This window comes from Hetaerina americana, unplaced genomic scaffold, assembly GCF_022747635.1.
Source record: "Hetaerina americana unplaced genomic scaffold, ioHetAmer1.1.p SCAF_144, whole genome shotgun sequence".
Classification (NCBI taxonomy): Eukaryota; Metazoa; Arthropoda; class Insecta; order Odonata; family Calopterygidae; genus Hetaerina; species Hetaerina americana.
In genome coordinates, this window is record NW_027286559.1 from 573,898 (window position 1) to 595,594 (window position 21,697).

A 21,697-nucleotide genomic window follows, 5' to 3' on the forward strand; every position below is an offset into this window, starting at 1 on the left:
TAATTTTTCACATTTTTCCATGAAAAGTGCCCATACCCCCCCCTTTGTGTTCTAGGTTAAAATCTCACTCGACACAAATCAAACAAAAATGTTACCATGGTGTGTATTGTTGTTCATTTTCATCAAATAAACAAAATAAAACCCAGAATAAATCCTGAAAGACAAGAAATGAGCATAAAAGATGCTTCAGCGCTAGTGTTAATGTTACTAAAAGAACCCAAATTTCTAAAAATATTGCGAAAAACAACAATCTTCTGTTTTAGAGTGAATGTTTGGGGTGTATAGAAGGCATTTATTTCATTTTTAGAAATTTTAATTTTTCACATTTTTCCATGAAAAGTGCCAATATCCCCCCCTTTGGGTTCTACGTTAAAATCTCACTCGACACAAATCAAACAAAAATGTTTCCATGGTGTGTATTGTTGTTCATTTTCATCAAATAAACAAAATAAAACCCAGAATAAATCCTGAAAGACAAGAATTGAGTATAAAAGATGCCTCAGCGCTAGTGTTAATGTTACTAAAAGAACCCAAATTTCTAAAAATATTGCGAAAAACAACAATCTTCTGTTTTAGAGTGAATGTTTGAGGTGTATAGAAGGCATTTATTTCATTTTTAGAAATTTTAATTTTTCACATTTTTCCATGAAAAGTGCCAATACCCCCCCCTTTGGGTTCTAGGTGAAAATCTCACTCGACACAAATCAAACAAAAATGTTTCCATGGTGTGTATTGTTGTTCATTTTCATCAAATAAACAAAATAAAACCCAGAATAAATCCTGAAAGACAAGAAATGAGCATAAAAGATGCTTCAGCGCTAGTGTTAATGTTACTAAAAGAACCCAAATTTCTAAAAATATTGCGAAAAACAACAATCTTCTGTTTTAGAGTGAATGTTTGGGGTGTATAGAAGGCATTTATTTCATTTTTAGAAATTTTAAATTTTCACATTTTTCCATGAAAAGTGCCAATACCCCCCCCTTTGGGTTCTAGGTGAAAATCTCACTCGACACAAATCAAACAAAAATGTTTCCATGGTGTGTATTGTTGTTCATTTTCATCAAATAAACAAAATAAAACCCAGAATAAATCCTGAAAGACAAGAAATGAGCATAAAAGATGCCTCAGCGCTAGTGTTAATGTTACTAAAAGAACCCAAATTTCTAAAAATATTGCGAAAAACAACAATCTTCTGTTTTAGAGTGAATTTTTGAGGTGTATAGAAGGCATTTATTTCATTTTTAGAAATTTTAATTTTTCACATTTTTCCATGAAAAGTGCCAATACCCCTAGAACCCTTTGGGTTCTAGGTGAAAATCTCACTCGACACAAATCAAACAAAAATGTTTCCATGGTGTGTATTGTTTTTCATTTTCATCAAATAAACAAAATAAAACCCAGAATAAATCCTGAAAGACAAGAAATGAGCATAAAAGATGCTTCAGCGCTAGTGTTAATGTTACTAAAAGAGCCCAAATTTCTAAAAATATTGCGAAAAACAACAATCTTCTGTTTTAGGGTGAATGTTTGGGGTGTATAGAAGGCATTTATTTCATTTTTAGAAATTTTAAATTTTCACATTTTTCCATGAAAAGTGCCAATACCCCCCCCTTTGGGTTCTAGGTGAAAATCTCACTCGACACAAATCAAACAAAAATGTTTCCATGGTGTGTATTGTTGTTCATTTTCATCAAATAAACAAAATAAAACCCAGAATAAATCCTGAAAGACAAGAAATGAGCATAAAAGATGCTTCAGCGCTAGTGTTAATGTTACTAAAAGAACCCAAATTTCTAAAAATATTGCGAAAAACAACAATCTTCTGTTTTAGAGTGAATGTTTAGGTGTATAGAAGGCATTAATTTCATTTTTAGAAATTTTAATTTTTCACATTTTTCCATGAAAAGTGCCAATACCCCCCCCTTTGGGTTCTAGGTGAAAATCTCACTCGACACAAATCAAACAAAAATGTTTCCATGGTGTGTATTGTTGTTCATTTTCATCAAATAAACAAAATAAAACCCAGAATAAATCCTGAAAGACAAGAAATGAGCATAAAAGATGCTTCAGCGCTAGTGTTAATGTTACTAAAAGAACCCAAATTTCTAAAAATATTGCGAAAAACAACAATCTTCTGTTTTAGAGTGAATGTTTGGGGTGTATAGAAGGCATTTATTTCATTTTTAGAAATTTTAAATTTTCACATTTTTCCATGAAAAGTGCCAATACCCCCCCCTTTGGGTTCTAGGTGAAAATCTAATTCGACACAAATCAAACAAAAATGTTTCCATGGTGTGTATTGTTGTTCATTTTCATCAAATAAACAAAATAAAACCCAGAATAAATCCTGAAAGACAAGAAATGAGCATAAAAGATGCCTCAGCGCTAGTGTTAATGTTACTAAAAGAGGCCAAATTTCTAAAAATATTGCGAAAAACAACAATCTTCTGTTTTAGAGTGAATGTTTGAGGTGTATAGAAGGCATTTATTTCATTTTTAGAAATTTTAAGTTTTCACATTTTTCCATGAAAAGTGCCAATACCCCCCCCTTTGGGTTCTAGGTGAAAATCTCACTCGACACAAATCAAACAAAAATGTTTCCATGGTGTGTATTGTTGTTCATTTTCATCAAATAAACAAAATAAAACCCAGAATAAATCCTGAAAGACAAGAAATGAGCATAAAAGATGCTTCAGCGCTGGTGTTAATGTTACTAAAAGAGCCCAAATTTCTAAAAATATTGCGAAAAACAACAATCTTCTGTTTTAGAGTGAATGTTTGGGGTGTATAGAAGGCATTTATTTCATTTTTAGAAATTTTAATTTTTCACATTTTTCCATGAAAAGTGCCAATACCCCCCCCTTTGGGTTCTAGGTGAAAATCTCACTCGACACAAATCAAACAAAAATGTTTCCATGGGGTGTATTGTTGTTCATTTTCATCAAATAAACAAAATAAAACCCAGAATAAATCCTGAAAGACAAGAAATGAGCATAAAAGATGCTTCAGCGCTAGTGTTAATGTTACTAAAAGAACCCAAATTTCTAAAAATATTGCGAAAAAAAACAATCTTCTGTTTTAGAGTGAATGTTTAGGTGTATAGAAGGCATTTATTTCATTTTTAGAAATTTTAATTTTTCACATTTTTCCATGAAAAGTGCCAATACCCCCCCCTTTGGGTTCTAGGTGAAAATCTCACTCGACACAAATCAAACAAAAATGTTTCCATGGTGTGTATTGTTGTTCATTTTCATCAAATAAACAAAATAAAACCCAGAATAAATCCTGAAAGACAAGAAATGAGCATAAAAGATGCTTCAGCGCTAGTGTTAATGTTACTAAAAGAACCCAAATTTCTAAAAATATTGCGAAAAACAACAATCTTCTGTTTTAGAGTGAATGTTTAGGTGTATAGAAGGCATTAATTTCATTTTTAGAAATTTTAATTTTTCACATTTTTCCATGAAAAGTGCCAATACCCCCCCCTTTGGGTTCTAGGTGAAAATCTCACTCGACACAAATCAAACAAAAATGTTTCCATGGTGTGTATTGTTGTTCATTTTCATCAAATAAACAAAATAAAACCCAGAATAAATCCTGAAAGACAAGAAATGAGCATAAAAGATGCTTCAGCGCTAGTGTTAATGTTACTAAAAGAACCCAAATTTCTAAAAATATTGCGAAAAACAACAATCTTCTGTTTTAGAGTGAATGTTTGGGGTGTATAGAAGGCATTTATTTCATTTTTAGAAATTTTAAATTTTCACATTTTTCCATGAAAAGTGCCAATACCCCCCCCTTTGGGTTCTAGGTGAAAATCTAATTCGACACAAATCAAACAAAAATGTTTCCATGGTGTGTATTGTTGTTCATTTTCATCAAATAAACAAAATAAAACCCAGAATAAATCCTGAAAGACAAGAAATGAGCATAAAAGATGCCTCAGCGCTAGTGTTAATGTTACTAAAAGAGGCCAAATTTCTAAAAATATTGCGAAAAACAACAATCTTCTGTTTTAGAGTGAATGTTTGAGGTGTATAGAAGGCATTTATTTCATTTTTAGAAATTTTAATTTTTCACATTTTTCCATGAAAAGTGCCAATACCCCCCCCTTTGGGTTCTAGGTGAAAATCTCACTCGACACAAATCAAACAAAAATGTTTCCATGGTGTGTATTGTTGTTCATTTTCATCAAATAAACAAAATAAAACCCAGAATAAATCCTGAAAGACAAGAAATGAGCATAAAAGATGCTTCAGCGCTAGTGTTAATGTTACTAAAAGAGGCCAAATTTCTAAAAATATTGCGAAAAACAACAATCTTCTGTTTTAGAGTGAATGTTTGGGGTGTATAGAAGGCATTTATTTCATTTTTTGAAATTTTAATTTTTCACATTTTTCCATGAAAAGTGCCAATACCCCTAGAACCCTTTGGGTTCTAGGTGAAAATCTCACTCGACACAAATCAAACAAAAATGTTTCCATGGTGTGTATTGTTTTTCATTTTCATCAAATAAACAAAATAAAACCCAGAATAAATCCTGAAAGACAAGAAATGAGCATAAAAGATGCTTCAGCGCTAGTGTTAATGTTACTAAAAGAGGCCAAATTTCTAAAAATATTGCGAAAAACAACAATCTTCTGTTTTAGAGTGAATGTTTGGGGTGTTTAGAAGGCATTTATTTCATTTTTAGAAATTTTAATTTTTCACATTTTTCCATGAAAAGTGCCAATACCCCCCCTTTGGGTTCTAGGTGAAAATCTCACTCGACACAAATCAAACAAAAATGTTTCCATGGTGTGTATTGTTGTTCATTTTCATCAAATAAACAAAATAAAACCCAGAATAAATCCTGAAAGACAAGAAATGAGCATAAAAGATGCTTCAGCGCTAGTGTTAATGTTACTAAAAGAACCCAAATTTCTAAAAATATTGCGAAAAAAAACAATCTTCTGTTTTAGAGTGAATGTTTAGGTTATAGAAGGCATTTATTTCATTTTTAGAAATTTTAATTTTTCACATTTTTCCATGAAAAGTGCCAATACCCCCCCCTTTGGGTTCTAGGTGAAAATCTCACTCCACACAAATCAAACAAAAATGTTTCCATGGTGTGTATTGTTGTTCATTTTCATCAAATAAACAAAATAAAACCCAGAATAAATCCTGAAAGACAAGAAATGAGCATAAAAGATGCTTCAGCGCTAGTGTTAATATTACTAAAAGAACCCAAATTTCTAAAAATATTGCGAAAAACAACAATCTTCTGTTTTAGAGTGAATGTTTGGGGTGTATAGAAGGCATTTATTTCATTTTTAGAAATTTTAATTTTTCACATTTTTCCATGAAAAGTGCCAATACCCCCCCCCTCTGGGTTCTAGGTTAAAATCTCACTCGACACAAATCAAACAAAAATGTTTCCATGGTGTGTATTGTTGTTCATTTTCATCAAATAAACAAAATAAAACCCAGAATAAATCCTGAAGGACAAGAAATGAGCATAAAAGATGCCTCAGCGCTAGTGTTAATGTTACTAAAAGAACCCAAATTTCTAAAAATATTACGAAAAACAACAATCTTCTGTTTTAGAGTGAATGTTTGGGGTGTATAGAAGGCATTTATTTCATTTTTAGAAATTTTAATTTTTCACATTTTTCCATGAAAAGTGCCAATACCCCCTTTGGGTTCTAGGTTAAAATCTCACTCGACACAAATCAAACAAAAATGTTTCCATGGTTTGTATTGTTGTTCATTTTCATCAAATAAACAAAATAAAACCCAGAATAAATCCTGAAAGACAAGAAATGAGCATAAAAGATGCCTCAGCGCTATTGTTAATGTTACTAAAAGAACCCAAATTTCTAAAAATATTGCGAAAAACAACAATCTTCTGTTTTAGAGTGAATGTTTAGGTGTATAGAAGGCATTTATTTCATTTTTAGAAATTTTAATTTTTCACATTTTTCCATGAAAAGTGCCAATCCCCCCCCCTTTGGGTTCTAGGTGAAAATCTCACTCGACACAAATCAAACAAAAATGTTTCCATGGTGTGTATTGTTGTTCATTTTCATCAAATAAACAAAATAAAACCCAGAATAAATCCTGAAAGACAAGAAATGAGCACAAAAGATGCTTCAGCGCAAAGGTTAATGTTACTAAAAGAGGCCAAATTTCTAAAAATATTGCGAAAAACAACAATCTTCTGTTTTAGAGTGAATGTTTGGGGTGTATAGAAGGCATTTATTTCATTTTTAGAAATTTTAAATTTTCACATTTTTCCATGAAAAGTGCCAATATCCCCCCCTTTGGGTTCTACGTTAAAATCTCACTCGACACAAATCAAACAAAAATGTTTCCATGGTGTGTATTGTTGTTCATTTTCATCAAATAAACAAAATAAAACCCAGAATAAATCCTGAAAGACAAGAAATGAGCATAAAAGATGCCTCAGCGCTAGTGTTAATGTTACTAAAAGAGGCCAAATTTCTAAAAATATTGCGAAAAACAACAATCTTCTGTTTTAGAGTGAATGTTTGGGGTGTATAGAAGGCATTTATTTCATTTTTAGAAATTTTAATTTTTCACATTTTTCCATGAAAAGTGCCTATACCCCCCCCCCTTTGGGTTCTACGTTAAAATCTCACTCGACACAAATCAAACAAAAATGTTTCCATGGTGTGTATTGTTGTTCATTTTCATCAAATAAACAAAATAAAACCCAGAATAAATCCTGAAAGACAAGAAATGAGCATAAAAGATGCTTCAGCGCTAGTGTTAATGTTAATAAAAGAACCCAAATTTCTAAAAATATTGCGAAAAACAACAATCTTCTGTTTTAGAGTGAATGTTTGGGGTGTATAGAAGGCATTTATTTCATTTTTAGAAATTTTAATTTTTCAAATTTTTCAATGAAAAGTGCCTTTGGGTTCTAGGTGAAAATCTCAATCGACACAAATCAAACAAAAATGTTTTCATGCTGTGTATTGTTGTTCATTTTCATCAAATAAACAAAATAAAACCCAGAATTAATCCTGAAAGACAAGAAATGAGCATAAAAGATGCTTCAGCGCTAGTGTTAATGTTACTAAAAGAGCCCAAATTTCTAAAAATATTGCGAAAAACAACAATCTTCTGTTTTAGAGTGAATGTTTGAGGTGTATAGAAGGCATTTATTTCATTTTTAGAAATTTTAATTTTTCACATTTTTCCATGAAAAGTGCCAATACCCCCCCCTTTGGGTTCTAGGTGAAAATCTCACTCGACACAAATCAAACAAAAATGATTCCATGGTGTGTATTGTTGTTCATTTTCATCAAATAAACAAAATAAAACCCAGAATAAATCCTGAAAGACAAGAAATGAGCATAAAAGATGCCTCAGCGCTAGTGTTAATGTTACTAAAAGAACCCAAATTTTTAAAAATATTGCGAAAAACAACAATCTTCTGTTTTAGAGTGAATGTTTGAGGTGTATAGAAGGCATTTATTTCATTTTTAGAAATTTTAATTTTTCACATTTTTCCATGAAAAGTGCCAATACCCCCCCCTTTGGGTTCTAGGTGAAAATCTCACTCGACACAAATCAAACAAAAATGTTTCCATGGTGTGTATTGTTGTTCATTTTCATCAAATAAACAAAATAAAACCCAGAATAAATCCTGAAAGACAAGAAATGAGCATAAAAGATGCTTCAGCGCTAGTGTTAATGTTACCAAAAGAGCCCAAATTTCTAAAAATATTGCGAAAAACAACAATCTTCTGTTTTAGAGTGAATGTTTGGGGTGTATAGAAGGCATTTATTTCATTTTTAGAAATTTTAAATTTTCACATTTTTCCATGAAAAGTGCCAATACCCCCCCCTTTGGGTTCTAGGTGAAAATCTCACTCGACACAAATCAAACAAAAATGTTTCCATGGTGTGTATTGTTGTTCATTTTCATCAAATAAACAAAATAAAACCCAGAATAAATCCTGAAAGACAAGAAATGAGCATAAAAGATGCCTCAGCGCTATTGTTAATGTTACTAAAAGAACCCCAATTTCTAAAAATATTGCGAAAAACAACAATCTTCTGTTTTAGAGTGAACGTTTGGGGTGTGTAGAAGGCATTTATTTCATTTTTAGAAATTTTAAATTTTCACATTTTTCCATGAAAAGTGCCAATACCCCCCCCTTTGGGTTCTAGGTGAAAATCTCACTCGACACAAATCAAACAAAAATGTTTCCATGGTGTGTATTGTTGTTCATTTTCATCAAATAAACAAAATAAAACCCAGAATAAATCCTGAAAGACAAGAAATGAGCACAAAAGATGCTTCAGCGCAAAGGTTAATGTTACTAAAAGAGGCCAAATTTCTAAAAATATTGCGAAAAACAACAATCTTCTGTTTTAGAGTGAATGTTTGGGGTGTATAGAAGGCATTTATTTCATTTTTAGAAATTTTAAATTTTCACATTTTTCCATGAAAAGTGCCAATCCCCCCCCCTTTGGGTTCTAGGTGAAAATCTCACTCGACCCAAATCAAACAAAAATGTTTCCATGGTGTGTATTGTTGTACATTTTCATCAAATAAACAAAATAAAACCCAGAATAAATCCTGAAAGACAAGAAATGAGCATAAAAGATGCCTCTGCGCTAGTGTTAATGTTACTAAAAGAACCCAAATTTCTAAAAATATTGCGAAAAACAACAATCTTCTGTTTTAGAGTGACTGTTTGAGGTGTATAGAAGGCATTTATTTCATTTTTAGAAATTTTAATTTTTCACATTTTTCCATGAAAAGTGCCAATTCCCCCCCCTTTGGGTTATAGGTGAAAATCTCACTCCACACAAATCAAACAAAAATGTTTCCATGGTGTGTATTGATGTTCATTTTCATCAAATAAACAAAATAAAACCCAGAATAAATCCTGAAAGCCAAGAAATGAGCATAAAAGATGCTTCAGCGCTAGTGTTAATGTTACTAAAAGAGCCCAAATTTCTAAAAATATGGCGAAAAACAACAATCTTCTGTTTTAGAGTGAATGTTTGAGGTGTATAGAAGGCATTTATTTCATTTTTAGAAATTTTAATTTTTCACATTTTTCCATGAAAAGTGCCAATACCCCCCCCCCTTTGGGTTCTAGGTGAAAATCTCACTCGACCCAAATCAAACAAAAATGTTTCCATGGTGTGTATTTTTGTTCATTTTCATCAAATAAACAAAATAAAACCCAGAATAAATCCTGAAAGACAAGAAATGAGCATAAAAGATGCTTCAGCGCTAGTGTTAATGTTACTAAAAGAACCCAAATTTCTAAAAATATTGCGAAAAACAACAATCTTCTGTTTTAGAGTGAATGTTTGGGGTGTATAGAAGGCATTTATTTCATTTTTTGAAATTTTAATTTTTCACATTTTTCCATGAAAAGTGCCAATACCCCCCCCTTTGGGTTCTAGGTGAAAATCTCACTCGACCCAAATCAAACAAAAATGTTTCCATGGTGTGTATTGTTGTTCATTTTCATCAAATAAACAAAATAAAACCCAGAATAAATCCTGAAAGACAAGAAATGAGCATAAAAGATGCTTCAGCGCTAGTGTTAATGTTACTAAAAGAGGCCAAATTTCTAAAAATATTGCGAAAAACAACAATCTTCTGTTTTAGAGTGAATGTTTGGGGTGTATAGAAGGCATTTATTTCATTTTTTGAAATTTTAATTTTTCACATTTTTCCATGAAAAGTGCCAATACCCCTAGAACCCTTTGGGTTCTAGGTGAAAATCTCACTCGACACAAATCAAACAAAAATGTTTCCATGGTGTGTATTGTTTTTCATTTTCATCAAATAAACAAAATAAAACCCAGAATAAATCCTGAAAGACAAGAAATGAGCATAAAAGATGCTTCAGCGCTAGTGTTAATGTTACTAAAAGAGGCCAAATTTCTAAAAATATTGCGAAAAACAACAATCTTCTGTTTTAGAGTGAATGTTTGGGGTGTATAGAAGGCATTTATTTCATTTTTAGAAATTTTAATTTTTCACATTTTTCCATGAAAAGTGCCAATACCCCCCCCTTTGGGTTCTAGGTGAAAATCTCACTCGACACAAATCAAACAAAAATGTTTCCATGGTGTGTATTGTTGTTCATTTTCATCAAATAAACAAAATAAAATCCAGAATAAATCCTGAAAGACAAGAAATGAGCATAAAAGATGCTTCAGCGCTAGTGTTAATGTTACTAAAAGAACCCAAATTTCTAAAAATATTGCGAAAAAAAACAATCTTCTGTTTTAGAGTGAATGTTTAGGTTATAGAAGGCATTTATTTCATTTTTAGAAATTTTAATTTTTCACATTTTTCCATGAAAAGTGCCAATACCCCCCCCTTTGGGTTCTAGGTGAAAATCTCACTCCACACAAATCAAACAAAAATGTTTCCGTGGTGTGTATTGTTGTTCATTTTCATCAAATAAACAAAATAAAACCCAGAATAAATCCTGAAAGACAAGAAATGAGCATAAAAGATGCTTCAGCGCTAGTGTTAATATTACTAAAAGAACCCAAATTTCTAAAAATATTGCGAAAAACAACAATCTTCTGTTTTAGAGTGAATGTTTGGGGTGTATAGAAGGCATTTATTTCATTTTTAGAAATTTTAATTTTTCACATTTTTCCATGAAAAGTGCCAATACCCCCCCCTCTGGGTTCTAGGTTAAAATCTCACTCGACACAAATCAAACAAAAATGTTTCCATGGTGTGTATTGTTGTTCATTTTCATCAAATAAACAAAATAAAACCCAGAATAAATCCTGACGGACAAGAAATGAGCATAAAAGATGCCTCAGCGCTAGTGTTAATGTTACTAAAAGAACCCAAATTTCTAAAAATATTACGAAAAACAACAATCTTCTGTTTTAGAGTGAATGTTTGGGGTGTATAGAAGGCATTTATTTCATTTTTAGAAATTTTAATTTTTCACATTTTTCCATGAAAAGTGCCAATACCCCCTTTGGGTTCTAGGTTAAAATCTCACTCGACACAAATCAAACAAAAATGTTTCCATGGTTTGTATTGTTGTTCATTTTCATCAAATAAACAAAATAAAACCCAGAATAAATCCTGAAAGACAAGAAATGAGCATAAAAGATGCCTCAGCGCTATTGTTAATGTTACTAAAAGAACCCAAATTTCTAAAAATATTGCGAAAAACAACAATCTTCTGTTTTAGAGTGAATGTTTAGGTGTATAGAAGGCATTTATTTCATTTTTAGAAATTTTAATTTTTCACATTTTTCCATGAAAAGTGCCAATCCCCCCCCCTTTGGGTTCTAGGTGAAAATCTCACTCGACACAAATCAAACAAAAATGTTTCCATGGTGTGTATTGTTGTTCATTTTCATCAAATAAACAAAATAAAACCCAGAATAAATCCTGAAAGACAAGAAATGAGCACAAAAGATGCTTCAGCGCAAAGGTTAATGTTACTAAAAGAGGCCAAATTTCTAAAAATATTGCGAAAAACAACAATCTTCTGTTTTAGAGTGAATGTTTGGGGTGTATAGAAGGCATTTATTTCATTTTTAGAAATTTTAAATTTTCACATTTTTCCATGAAAAGTGCCAATATCCCCCCCTTTGGGTTCTACGTTAAAATCTCACTCGACACAAATCAAACAAAAATGTTTCCATGGTGTGTATTGTTGTTCATTTTCATCAAATAAACAAAATAAAACCCAGAATAAATCCTGAAAGACAAGAAATGAGCATAAAAGATGCCTCAGCGCTAGTGTTAATGTTACTAAAAGAGGCCAAATTTCTAAAAATATTGCGAAAAACAACAATCTTCTGTTTTAGAGTGAATGTTTGGGGTGTATAGAAGGCATTTATTTCATTTTTAGAAATTTTAATTTTTCACATTTTTCCATGAAAATTGCCTATACCCCCCCCCCTTTGGGTTCTACGTTAAAATCTCACTCGACACAAATCAAACAAAAATGTTTCCATGGTGTGTATTGTTGTTCATTTTCATCAAATAAACAAAATAAAACCCAGAATAAATCCTGAAAGACAAGAAATGAGCATAAAAGATGCTTCAGCGCTAGTGTTAATGTTAATAAAAGAACCCAAATTTCTAAAAATATTGCGAAAAACAACAATCTTCTGTTTTAGAGTGAATGTTTGGGGTGTATAGAAGGCATTTATTTCATTTTTAGAAATTTTAATTTTTCACATTTTTCCATGAAAAGTGCCTTTGGGTTCTAGGTGAAAATCTCAATCGACACAAATCAAACAAAAATGTTTTCATGCTGTGTATTGTTGTTCATTTTCATCAAATAAACAAAATAAAACCCAGAATAAATCCTGAAAGACAAGAAATGAGCATAAAAGATGCTTCAGCGCTAGTGTTAATGTTACTAAAAGAGCCCAAATTTCTAAAAATATTGCGAAAAACAACAATCTTCTGTTTTAGAGTGAATGTTTGAGGTGTATAGAAGGCATTTATTTCATTTTTAGAAATTTTAATTTTTCACATTTTTCCATGAAAAGTGCCAATACCCCCCCCTTTGGGTTCTAGGTGAAAATCTCACTCGACACAAATCAAACAAAAATGATTCCATGGTGTGTATTGTTGTTCATTTTCATCAAATAAACAAAATAAAACCCAGAATAAATCCTGAAAGACAAGAAATGAGCATAAAAGATGCCTCAGCGCTAGTGTTAATGTTACTAAAAGAACCCAAATTTTTAAAAATATTGCGAAAAACAACAATCTTCTGTTTTAGAGTGAATGTTTGAGGTGTATAGAAGGCATTTATTTCATTTTTAGAAATTTTAATTTTTCACATTTTTCCATGAAAAGTGCCAATACCCCCCCCTTTGGGTTCTAGGTGAAAATCTCACTCGACACAAATCAAACAAAAATGTTTCCATGGTGTGTATTGTTGTTCATTTTCATCAAATAAACAAAATAAAACCCAGAATAAATCCTGAAAGACAAGAAATGAGCATAAAAGATGCTTCAGCGCTAGTGTTAATGTTACCAAAAGAGCCCAAATTTCTAAAAATATTGCGAAAAACAACAATCTTCTGTTTTAGAGTGAATGTTTGGGGTGTATAGAAGGCATTTATTTCATTTTTAGAAATTTTAAATTTTCACATTTTTCCATGAAAAGTGCCAATACCCCCCCCTTTGGGTTCTAGGTGAAAATCTCACTCGACACAAATCAAACAAAAATGTTTCCATGGTGTGTATTGTTGTTCATTTTCATCAAATAAACAAAATAAAACCCAGAATAAATCCTGAAAGACAAGAAATGAGCATAAAAGATGCCTCAGCGCTATTGTTAATGTTACTAAAAGAACCCCAATTTCTAAAAATATTGCGAAAAACAACAATCTTCTGTTTTAGAGTGAACGTTTGGGGTGTGTAGAAGGCATTTATTTCATTTTTAGAAATTTTAAATTTTCACATTTTTCCATGAAAAGTGCCAATACCCCCCCCTTTGGGTTCTAGGTGAAAATCTCACTCGACACAAATCAAACAAAAATGTTTCCATGGTGTGTATTGTTGTTCATTTTCATCAAATAAACAAAATAAAACCCAGAATAAATCCTGAAAGACAAGAAATGAGCACAAAAGATGCTTCAGCGCAAAGGTTAATGTTACTAAAAGAGGCCAAATTTCTAAAAATATTGCGAAAAACAACAATCTTCTGTTTTAGAGTGAATGTTTGGGGTGTATAGAAGGCATTTATTTCATTTTTAGAAATTTTAAATTTTCACATTTTTCCATGAAAAGTGCCAATCCCCCCCCCTTTGGGTTCTAGGTGAAAATCTCACTCGACCCAAATCAAACAAAAATGTTTCCATGGTGTGTATTGTTGTTCATTTTCATCAAATAAACAAAATAAAACCCAGAATAAATCCTGAAAGACAAGAAATGAGCATAAAAGATGCTTCAGCGCTAGTGTTAATGTTACTAAAAGAGGCCAAATTTCTAAAAATATTGCGAAAAACAACAATCTTCTGTTTTAGAGTGAATGTTTGGGGTGTATAGAAGGCATTTATTTCATTTTTAGAAATTTTAATTTTTCACATTTTTCCATGAAAAGTGCCAATACCCCCCCCCCTTTGGGTTCTACGTTAAAATCTCACTCGACACAAATCAAACAAAAATGTTTCCATGGTGTGTATTGTTGTTCATTTTCATCAAATAAACAAAATAAAACCCAGAATAAATCCTGAAAGACAAGAAATGAGCATAAAAGATGCTTCAGCGCTAGTGTTAATGTTACTAAAAGAGCCCAAATTTCTAAAAATATTGCGAAAAACAACAATCTTCTGTTTTAGAGTGATGTTTGGGGTGTATAGAAGGCATTTATTTCATTTTTAGAAATTATAATTTTTCACATTTTTCCATGAAAAGTGCCTTTGGGTTCTAGGTGAAAATCTCAATCGACACAAATCAAACAAAAATGTTTCCATGGTGTGTATTGTTGTTCATTTTCATCAAATAAACAAAATAAAACCCAGAATAAATCCTGAAAGACAAGAAATGAGCATAAAAGATGCCTCAGCGCTAGTGTTAATGTTACTAAAAGAACCCAAATTTCTAAAAATATTGCGAAAAACAACAATCTTCTGTTTTAGAGTGAATGTTTGAGGTGTATAGAAGGCATTTATTTCATTTTTAGAAATTTTAATTTCTCACATTTTTCCATGAAAAGTGCCAATACCCCCCCCTTTGGGTTCTAGGTGAAAATCTCACTCGACACAAATCAAACAAAAATGTTTCCATGGTGTGTATTGTTGTTCATTTTCATCAAATAAACAAAATAAAACCCAGAATAAATCCTGAAAGACAAGAAATGAGCATAAAAGATGCTTCAGCGCTAGTGTTAATGTTACCAAAAGAGCCCAAATTTCTAAAAATATTGTGAAAAACAACAATCTTCTGTTTTAGAGTGAATGTTTGGGGTGTATAGAAGGCATTTATTTCATTTTTAGAAATTTTAAATTTTCACATTTTTCCATGAAAAGTGCCAATACCCCCCCCTTTGGGTTCTAGGTGAAAATCTCACTCGACACAAATCAAACAAAAATGTTTCCATGGTGTGTATTGTTGTTCATTTTCATCAAATAAACAAAATAAAACCCAGAATAAATCCTGAAAGACAAGAAATGAGCATAAAAGATGCCTCAGCGCTAGTGTTAATGTTACTAAAAGAACTCAAATTTCTAAAAATATTGCGAAAAACAACAATCTTCTGTTTTAGAGTGAATGTTTGAGGTGTATAGAAGGCATTTATTTCATTTTTAGAAATTTTAATTTTTCACATTTTTCCATGAAAAGTGCCAATACCCCCCCCTTTGGGTTCTAGGTGAAAATCTCACTCGACCCAAATCAAACAAAAATGTTTCCATGGTGTGTATTGTTGTTCATTTTCATCAAATAAACAAAATAAAACCCAGAATAAATCCTGAAAGACAAGAAATGAGCATAAAAGATGCTTCAGCGCTAGTGTTAATGTTACTAAAAGAACCCAAATTTCTAAAAATATTGCGAAAAACAACAATCTTCTGTTTTAGAGTGAATGTTTGAGTTGTATAGAAGGCATTTATTTCATTTTTAGAAATTTTAATTTTTCACATTTTTCCATGAAAAGTGCCAATACCCCCCCCTTTGGGTTCTAGGTGAAAATCTCACTCGACACAAATCAAACAAAAATGTTTCCATGGTGTGTATTGTTGTTCATTTTCATCAAATAAACAAATTAAAACCCAGAATAAATCCTGAAAGACAAGAAATGAGCATAAAAGATGCTTCAGCGCTAGTGTTAATGTTACTAAAAGAGGCCAAATTTCTAAAAATATTGCGAAAAACAACAATCTTCTGTTTTAGAGTGAATGTTTGAGGTGTATAGAAGGCATTCATTTCATTTTAGAAATTTTAATTTTTCACATTTTTCCATGAAAAGTGCCAAAAACCCCCCCTTTGGGTTCAAGGTGAAAATCTCACTCGACAGAAATCAAACAAAAATGTTTCCATGGTGTGTATTGTTGTTCATTTTCATCAAATAAACAAAATAAAACCCAGAATAAATCCTGAAAGACAAGAAATGAGCATAAAAGATGCTTCAGCGCTAGTGTTAATGTTACTAAAAGAGCCAAATTTCTAAAAATATTGCGAAAAACAACAATCTTCTGTTTTAGAGTGAATGTTTGAGGTGTATAGAAGGCATTTATTTCATTTTTAGAAATTTTAATTTTTCACATTTTTCCATTAAAGGGCCAATACCCCCCTTTGGGTTTCCAGGTGAAAATCTTACTCGACACAAATCAAACAAAAATGTTTCCATGGTGTGTATTGTTGTTTATTTTCATCAAAAAAAAAAAATGAAACCCAGAATAAATCCTGAAAGACAAGAAATGAGCATAAAAGATGCTTCAGCGCTAGTGTTAATGTTACTAAAAGAACCCAAATTTCTAAAAATATTGCGAAAAACAACAATCTTCTGTTTTAGAGTGAATGTTTGAGGTGTATAGAAGGCATTTATTTCATTTTTAGAAATTTTAATTTTTCACATTTTTCCATGAAAAGTGCCAATACCCCCCCCTTTGGGTTCTAGGTGAAAATCTCACTCGACACAAATCAAACAAAAATGTTTCCATGGCGTGTATTGTTGTTCATTTTCATCAAATAAAAAAATAAAACCCATAATAAATCCTGAAAGACAAGAAATGAGCATAAAAGATGCTTCAGCGCTTGTGTTAATGTTACTAAAAGAGGCCAAATTTCTAAAAATATTGCGAAAAACAACAATCTTCTGTTTTAGAGTGAATGTTTGAGGTGTATAGAAGGCATTTATTTCATTTTTAGAAATTTTAATTTTTCACATTTTTCCATGAAAAGTGCCAATACCCCCCCCTTTGGGTTCTAGGTGAAAATCTCACTCGACACAAATCAAACAAAAATGTTTCCATGGTGTGTATTGTTGTTCATTTTCATCAAATAAACAAAATAAAACCCAGAATAAATCCTGAAAGACAAGAAATGAGCATAAAAGATGCTTCAGCGCTAGTGTTAATGTTACTAAAAGAACCCAAATTTCTAAAAATATTGCGAAAAACAACAATCTTCTGTTTTAGAGTGAATGTTTGGGGTGTATAGAAGGCATTTATTTCATTTTTAGAAATATTAATTTTTCACATTTTTCCATGAAAAGTGCCAATACCCCCCCCTTTGGGTTCTACGTTAAAATCTCACTCGACACAAATCAAACAAAAATGTTTCCATGGTGTGTATTGTTGTTCATTTTCATCAAATAAACAAAATAAAACCCAGAATAAATCCTGAAAGACAAGAAATGAGAATAAAAGATGCTTCAGCGCTAGTGTTAATGTTACTAAAAGAACCCAAATTTCTAAAAATATTGCGAAAAACAACAATCTTCTGTTTTAGAGTGAATGTTTGAGGTGTATAGAAGGCATTTATTTCATTTTTAGAAATTTTAATTTTTCACATTTTTCCATGAAAAGTGCCAATACCCCCCCCTTTGGGTTCTAGGTGAAAATCTCACTCGACACAAATCAAACAAAAATGTTTCCATGGTGTGTATTGTTGTTCATTTTCATCAAATAAACAAAATAAAACCCAGAATAAATCCTGAAAGACAAGAAATGAGCATAAAAGATGCTTCAGCGCTAGTGTTAATGTTACCAAAAGAGCCCAAATTTCTAAAAATATTGCGAAAAACAACAATCTTCCGTTTTAGAGTGAATGTTTGGGGTGTATAGAAGGCATTTATTTCATTTTTAGAAATTTTAAATTTTCACATTTTTCCATGAAAAGTGCCAATACCCCCCCCTTTGGGTTCTAGGTGAAAATCTCACTCGACACAAATCAAACAAAAATGTTTCCATGGTGTGTATTGTTGTTCATTTTCATCAAATAAACAAAATAAAACCCAGAATAAATCCTGAAAGACAAGAAATGAGCATAAAAGATGCCTCAGCGCTATTGTTAATGTTACTAAAAGAACCCCAATTTCTAAAAATATTGCGAAAAACAACAATCTTCTGTTTTAGAGTGAATGTTTGGGGTGTATAGAAGGCATTTATTTCATTTTTAGAAATTTTAAATTTTCACATTTTTCCATGAAAAGTGCCAATACCCCCCCCTTTGGGTTCTAGGTGAAAATCTCACTCGACACAAATCAAACAAAAATGTTTCCATGGTGTGTATTGTTGTTCATTTCCATCAAATAAACAAAATAAAACCCAGAGTAAATCCTGAAAGACAAGAAATGAGCATAAAAGATGCTTCAGCGCTAGTGTTAATGTTACTAAAAGAGGCCAAATTTCTAAAAATATTGCGAAAAACAACAATCTTCTGTTTAAGAGTGAATGTTTGGGGTGTATAGAAGGCATTTATTTCATTTTTAGAAATTTTAAATTTTCACATTTTTCCATGAAAAGTGCCAATCCCCCCCCCCTTTGGGTTCTAGGTGAAAATCTCACTCGACACAAATCAAACAAAAATGTTTCCATGGTGTGTATTGTTGTTCATTTTCATCAAATAAACAAAATAAAACCCAGAATAAATCCTGAAAGACAAGAAATGAGCACAAAAGATGCTTCAGCGCAAAGGTTAATGTTACTAAAAGAGGCCAAATTTCTAAAAATATTGCGAAAAACAACAATCTTCTGTTTTAGAGTGAATGTTTGGGGTGTATAGAAGGCATTTATTTCATTTTTAGAAATTTTAAATTTTCACATTTTTCCATGAAAAGTGCCAATCCCCCCCCCTTTGGGTTCTAGGTGAAAATCTCACTCGACCCAAATCAAACAAAAATGTTTCCATGGTGTGTATTGTTGTTCATTTTCATCAAATAAACAAAATAAAACCCAGAATAAATCCTGAAAGACAAGAAATGAGCATAAAAGATGCTTCAGCGCTAGTGTTAATGTTACTAAAAGAGGCCAAATTTCTAAAAATATTGCGAAAAACAACAATCTTCTGTTTAAGAGTGAATGTTTGGGGTGTATAGAAGGCATTTATTTCATTTTTAGAAATTTTAATTTTTCACATTTTTCCATGAAAAGTGCCAATACCCCCCCCCCTTTGGGTTCTACGTTAAAATCTCACTTGACACAAATCAAACAAAAATGTTTCCATGGTGTGTATTGTTGTTCATTTTCATCAAATAAACAAAATAAAACCCAGAATAAATCCTGAAAGACAAGAAATGAGCATAAAAGATGCTTCAGCGCTTGTGTTAATGTTACTAAAAGAACCCAAATTTCTAAAAATATTGCGAAAAACAACAATCTTCTGTTTTAGAGTGATGTTTGGGGTGTATAGAAGGCATTTATTTCATTTTTAGAAATTATAATTTTTCACATTTTTCCATGAAAAGTGCCTTTGGGTTCTAGGTGAAAATCTCAATCGACACAAATCAAACAAAAATGTTTCCATGGTGTGTATTGTTGTTCATTTTCATCAAATAAACAAAATAAAACCCAGAATAAATCCTGAAAGACAAGAAATGAGCATAAAAGATGCCTCAGCGCTAGTGTTAATGTTACTAAAAGAACCCAAATTTCTAAAAATATTGCGAAAAACAACAATCTTCTTTTTTAGAGTGAATGTTTGAGGTGTATAGAAGGCATTTATTTCATTTTTAGAAATTTTAATTTCTCACATTTTTCCATGAAAAGGGCCAATACCCCCCCCTTTGGGTTCTAGGTGAAAATCTCACTCGACACAAATCAAACAAAAATGTTTCCATGGTGTGTATTGTTGTTCATTTTCATCAAATAAACAAAATAAAACCCAGAATAAATCCTGAAAGACAAGAAATGAGCATAAAAGATGCTTCAGCGCTAGTGTTAATGTTACCAAAAGAGCCCAAATTTCTAAAAATATTGCGAAAAACAACAATCTTCTGTTTTAGAGTGAATGTTTGGGGTGTATAGAAGGCATTTATTTCATTTTTAGAAATTTTAAATTTTCACATTTTTCCATGAAAAGTGCCAATACCCCCCCCTTTGGGTTCTAGGTGAAAATCTCACTCGACACAAATCAAACAAAAATGTTTCCATGGTGTGTATTGTTGTTCATTTTCATCAAATAAACAAAATAAAACCCAGAATAAATCCTGAAAGACAAGAAATGAGCATAAAAGATGCCTCAGCGCTAGTGTTAATGTTACTAAAAGAACTCAAATTTCTAAAAATATTGCGAAAAACAACAATCTTCTGTTTTAGAGTGAATGTTTGAGGTGTATAGAAGGCATTTATTTCATTTTTAGAAATTTTAATTTTTCACATTTTTCCATGAAAAGTGCCAATACCCCCCCCCTCTGGGTTCTAGGTGAAAATCTCACTCGACACAAATCAAACAAAAATGTTTCCATGGTGTGTATTGTTGTTCATTTTCATCAAATAAACAAAATAAAACCCAGAATAAATCCTGAAAGACAAGAAATGAGCATAAAAGATGCTTCAGCGCTAGTGTTAATGTTACTAAAAGAGCCCAAATTTCTAAAAATATTGCGAAAAACAACAATCTTCTGTTTTAGAGTGAATGTTTGAGGTGTATAGAAGGCATTTATTTCATTTTTAGAAATTTTAATTTTTCACATTTTTCCATGAAAAGTGCCAATACCCCCCTCTTTGGGTTTTAGGTGAAAATCTCACTCGACACAAATCAAACAAAAATGTTTCCATGGTGTGTATTGTTGTTCATTTTCATCAAATAAACAAAATAAAACCCAGAATAAATCCTGAAAGACAAGAAATGAGCATAAAAGATGCTTCAGCGCTAGTGTTAATGTTACTAAAAGAGCCAAAATTTCTAAAAATATTGCGAAAAACAACAATCTTCTGTTTTAGAGTGAATGTTTGAGGTGTATAGAAGGCATTTATTTCATTTTTAGAAATTTTAATTTTTCACATTTTTCCATGAAAAGTGCCAATACCCCCCCCTTTGGGTTCTAGGTGAAAATCTCACTCGACCCAAATCAAACAAAAATGTTTCCATGGTGTGTATTGTTGTTCATTTTCATCAAATAAACAAAATAAAACCCAGAATAAATCCTGAAAGACAAGAAATGAGCATAAAAGATGCTTCAGCGCTAGTGTTAATGTTACTAAAAGAACCCAAATTTCTAAAAATATTGCGAAAAACAACAATCTTCTGTTTTAGAGTGAATGTTTGAGTTGTATAGAAGGCATTTATTTCATTTTTAGAAATTTTAATTTTTCACATTTTTCCATGAAAAGTGCCAATACCCCCCCCTTTGGGTTCTAGGTGAAAATCTCACTCGACACAAATCAAACAAAAATGTTTCCATGGTGTGTATTGTTGTTCATTTTCATCAAATAAACAAAATAAAACCCAGAATAAATCCTGAAAGACAAGAAATGAGCATAAAAGATGCTTCAGCGCTAGTGTTAATGTTACTAAAAGAACCCAAATTTCTAAAAATATTGCGAAAAACAACAATCTTCTGTTTTAGAGTGAATGTTTGAGGTGTATAGAAGGCATTCATTTCATTTTAGAAATTTTAATTTTTCACATTTTTCCATGAAAAGTGCCAAAACCCCCCCCTTTGGGTTCTAGGTGAAAATCTCACTCGACAGAAATCAAACAAAAATGTTTCCATGGTGTGTATTGTTGTTCATTTTCATCAAATAAACAAAATAAAACCCAGA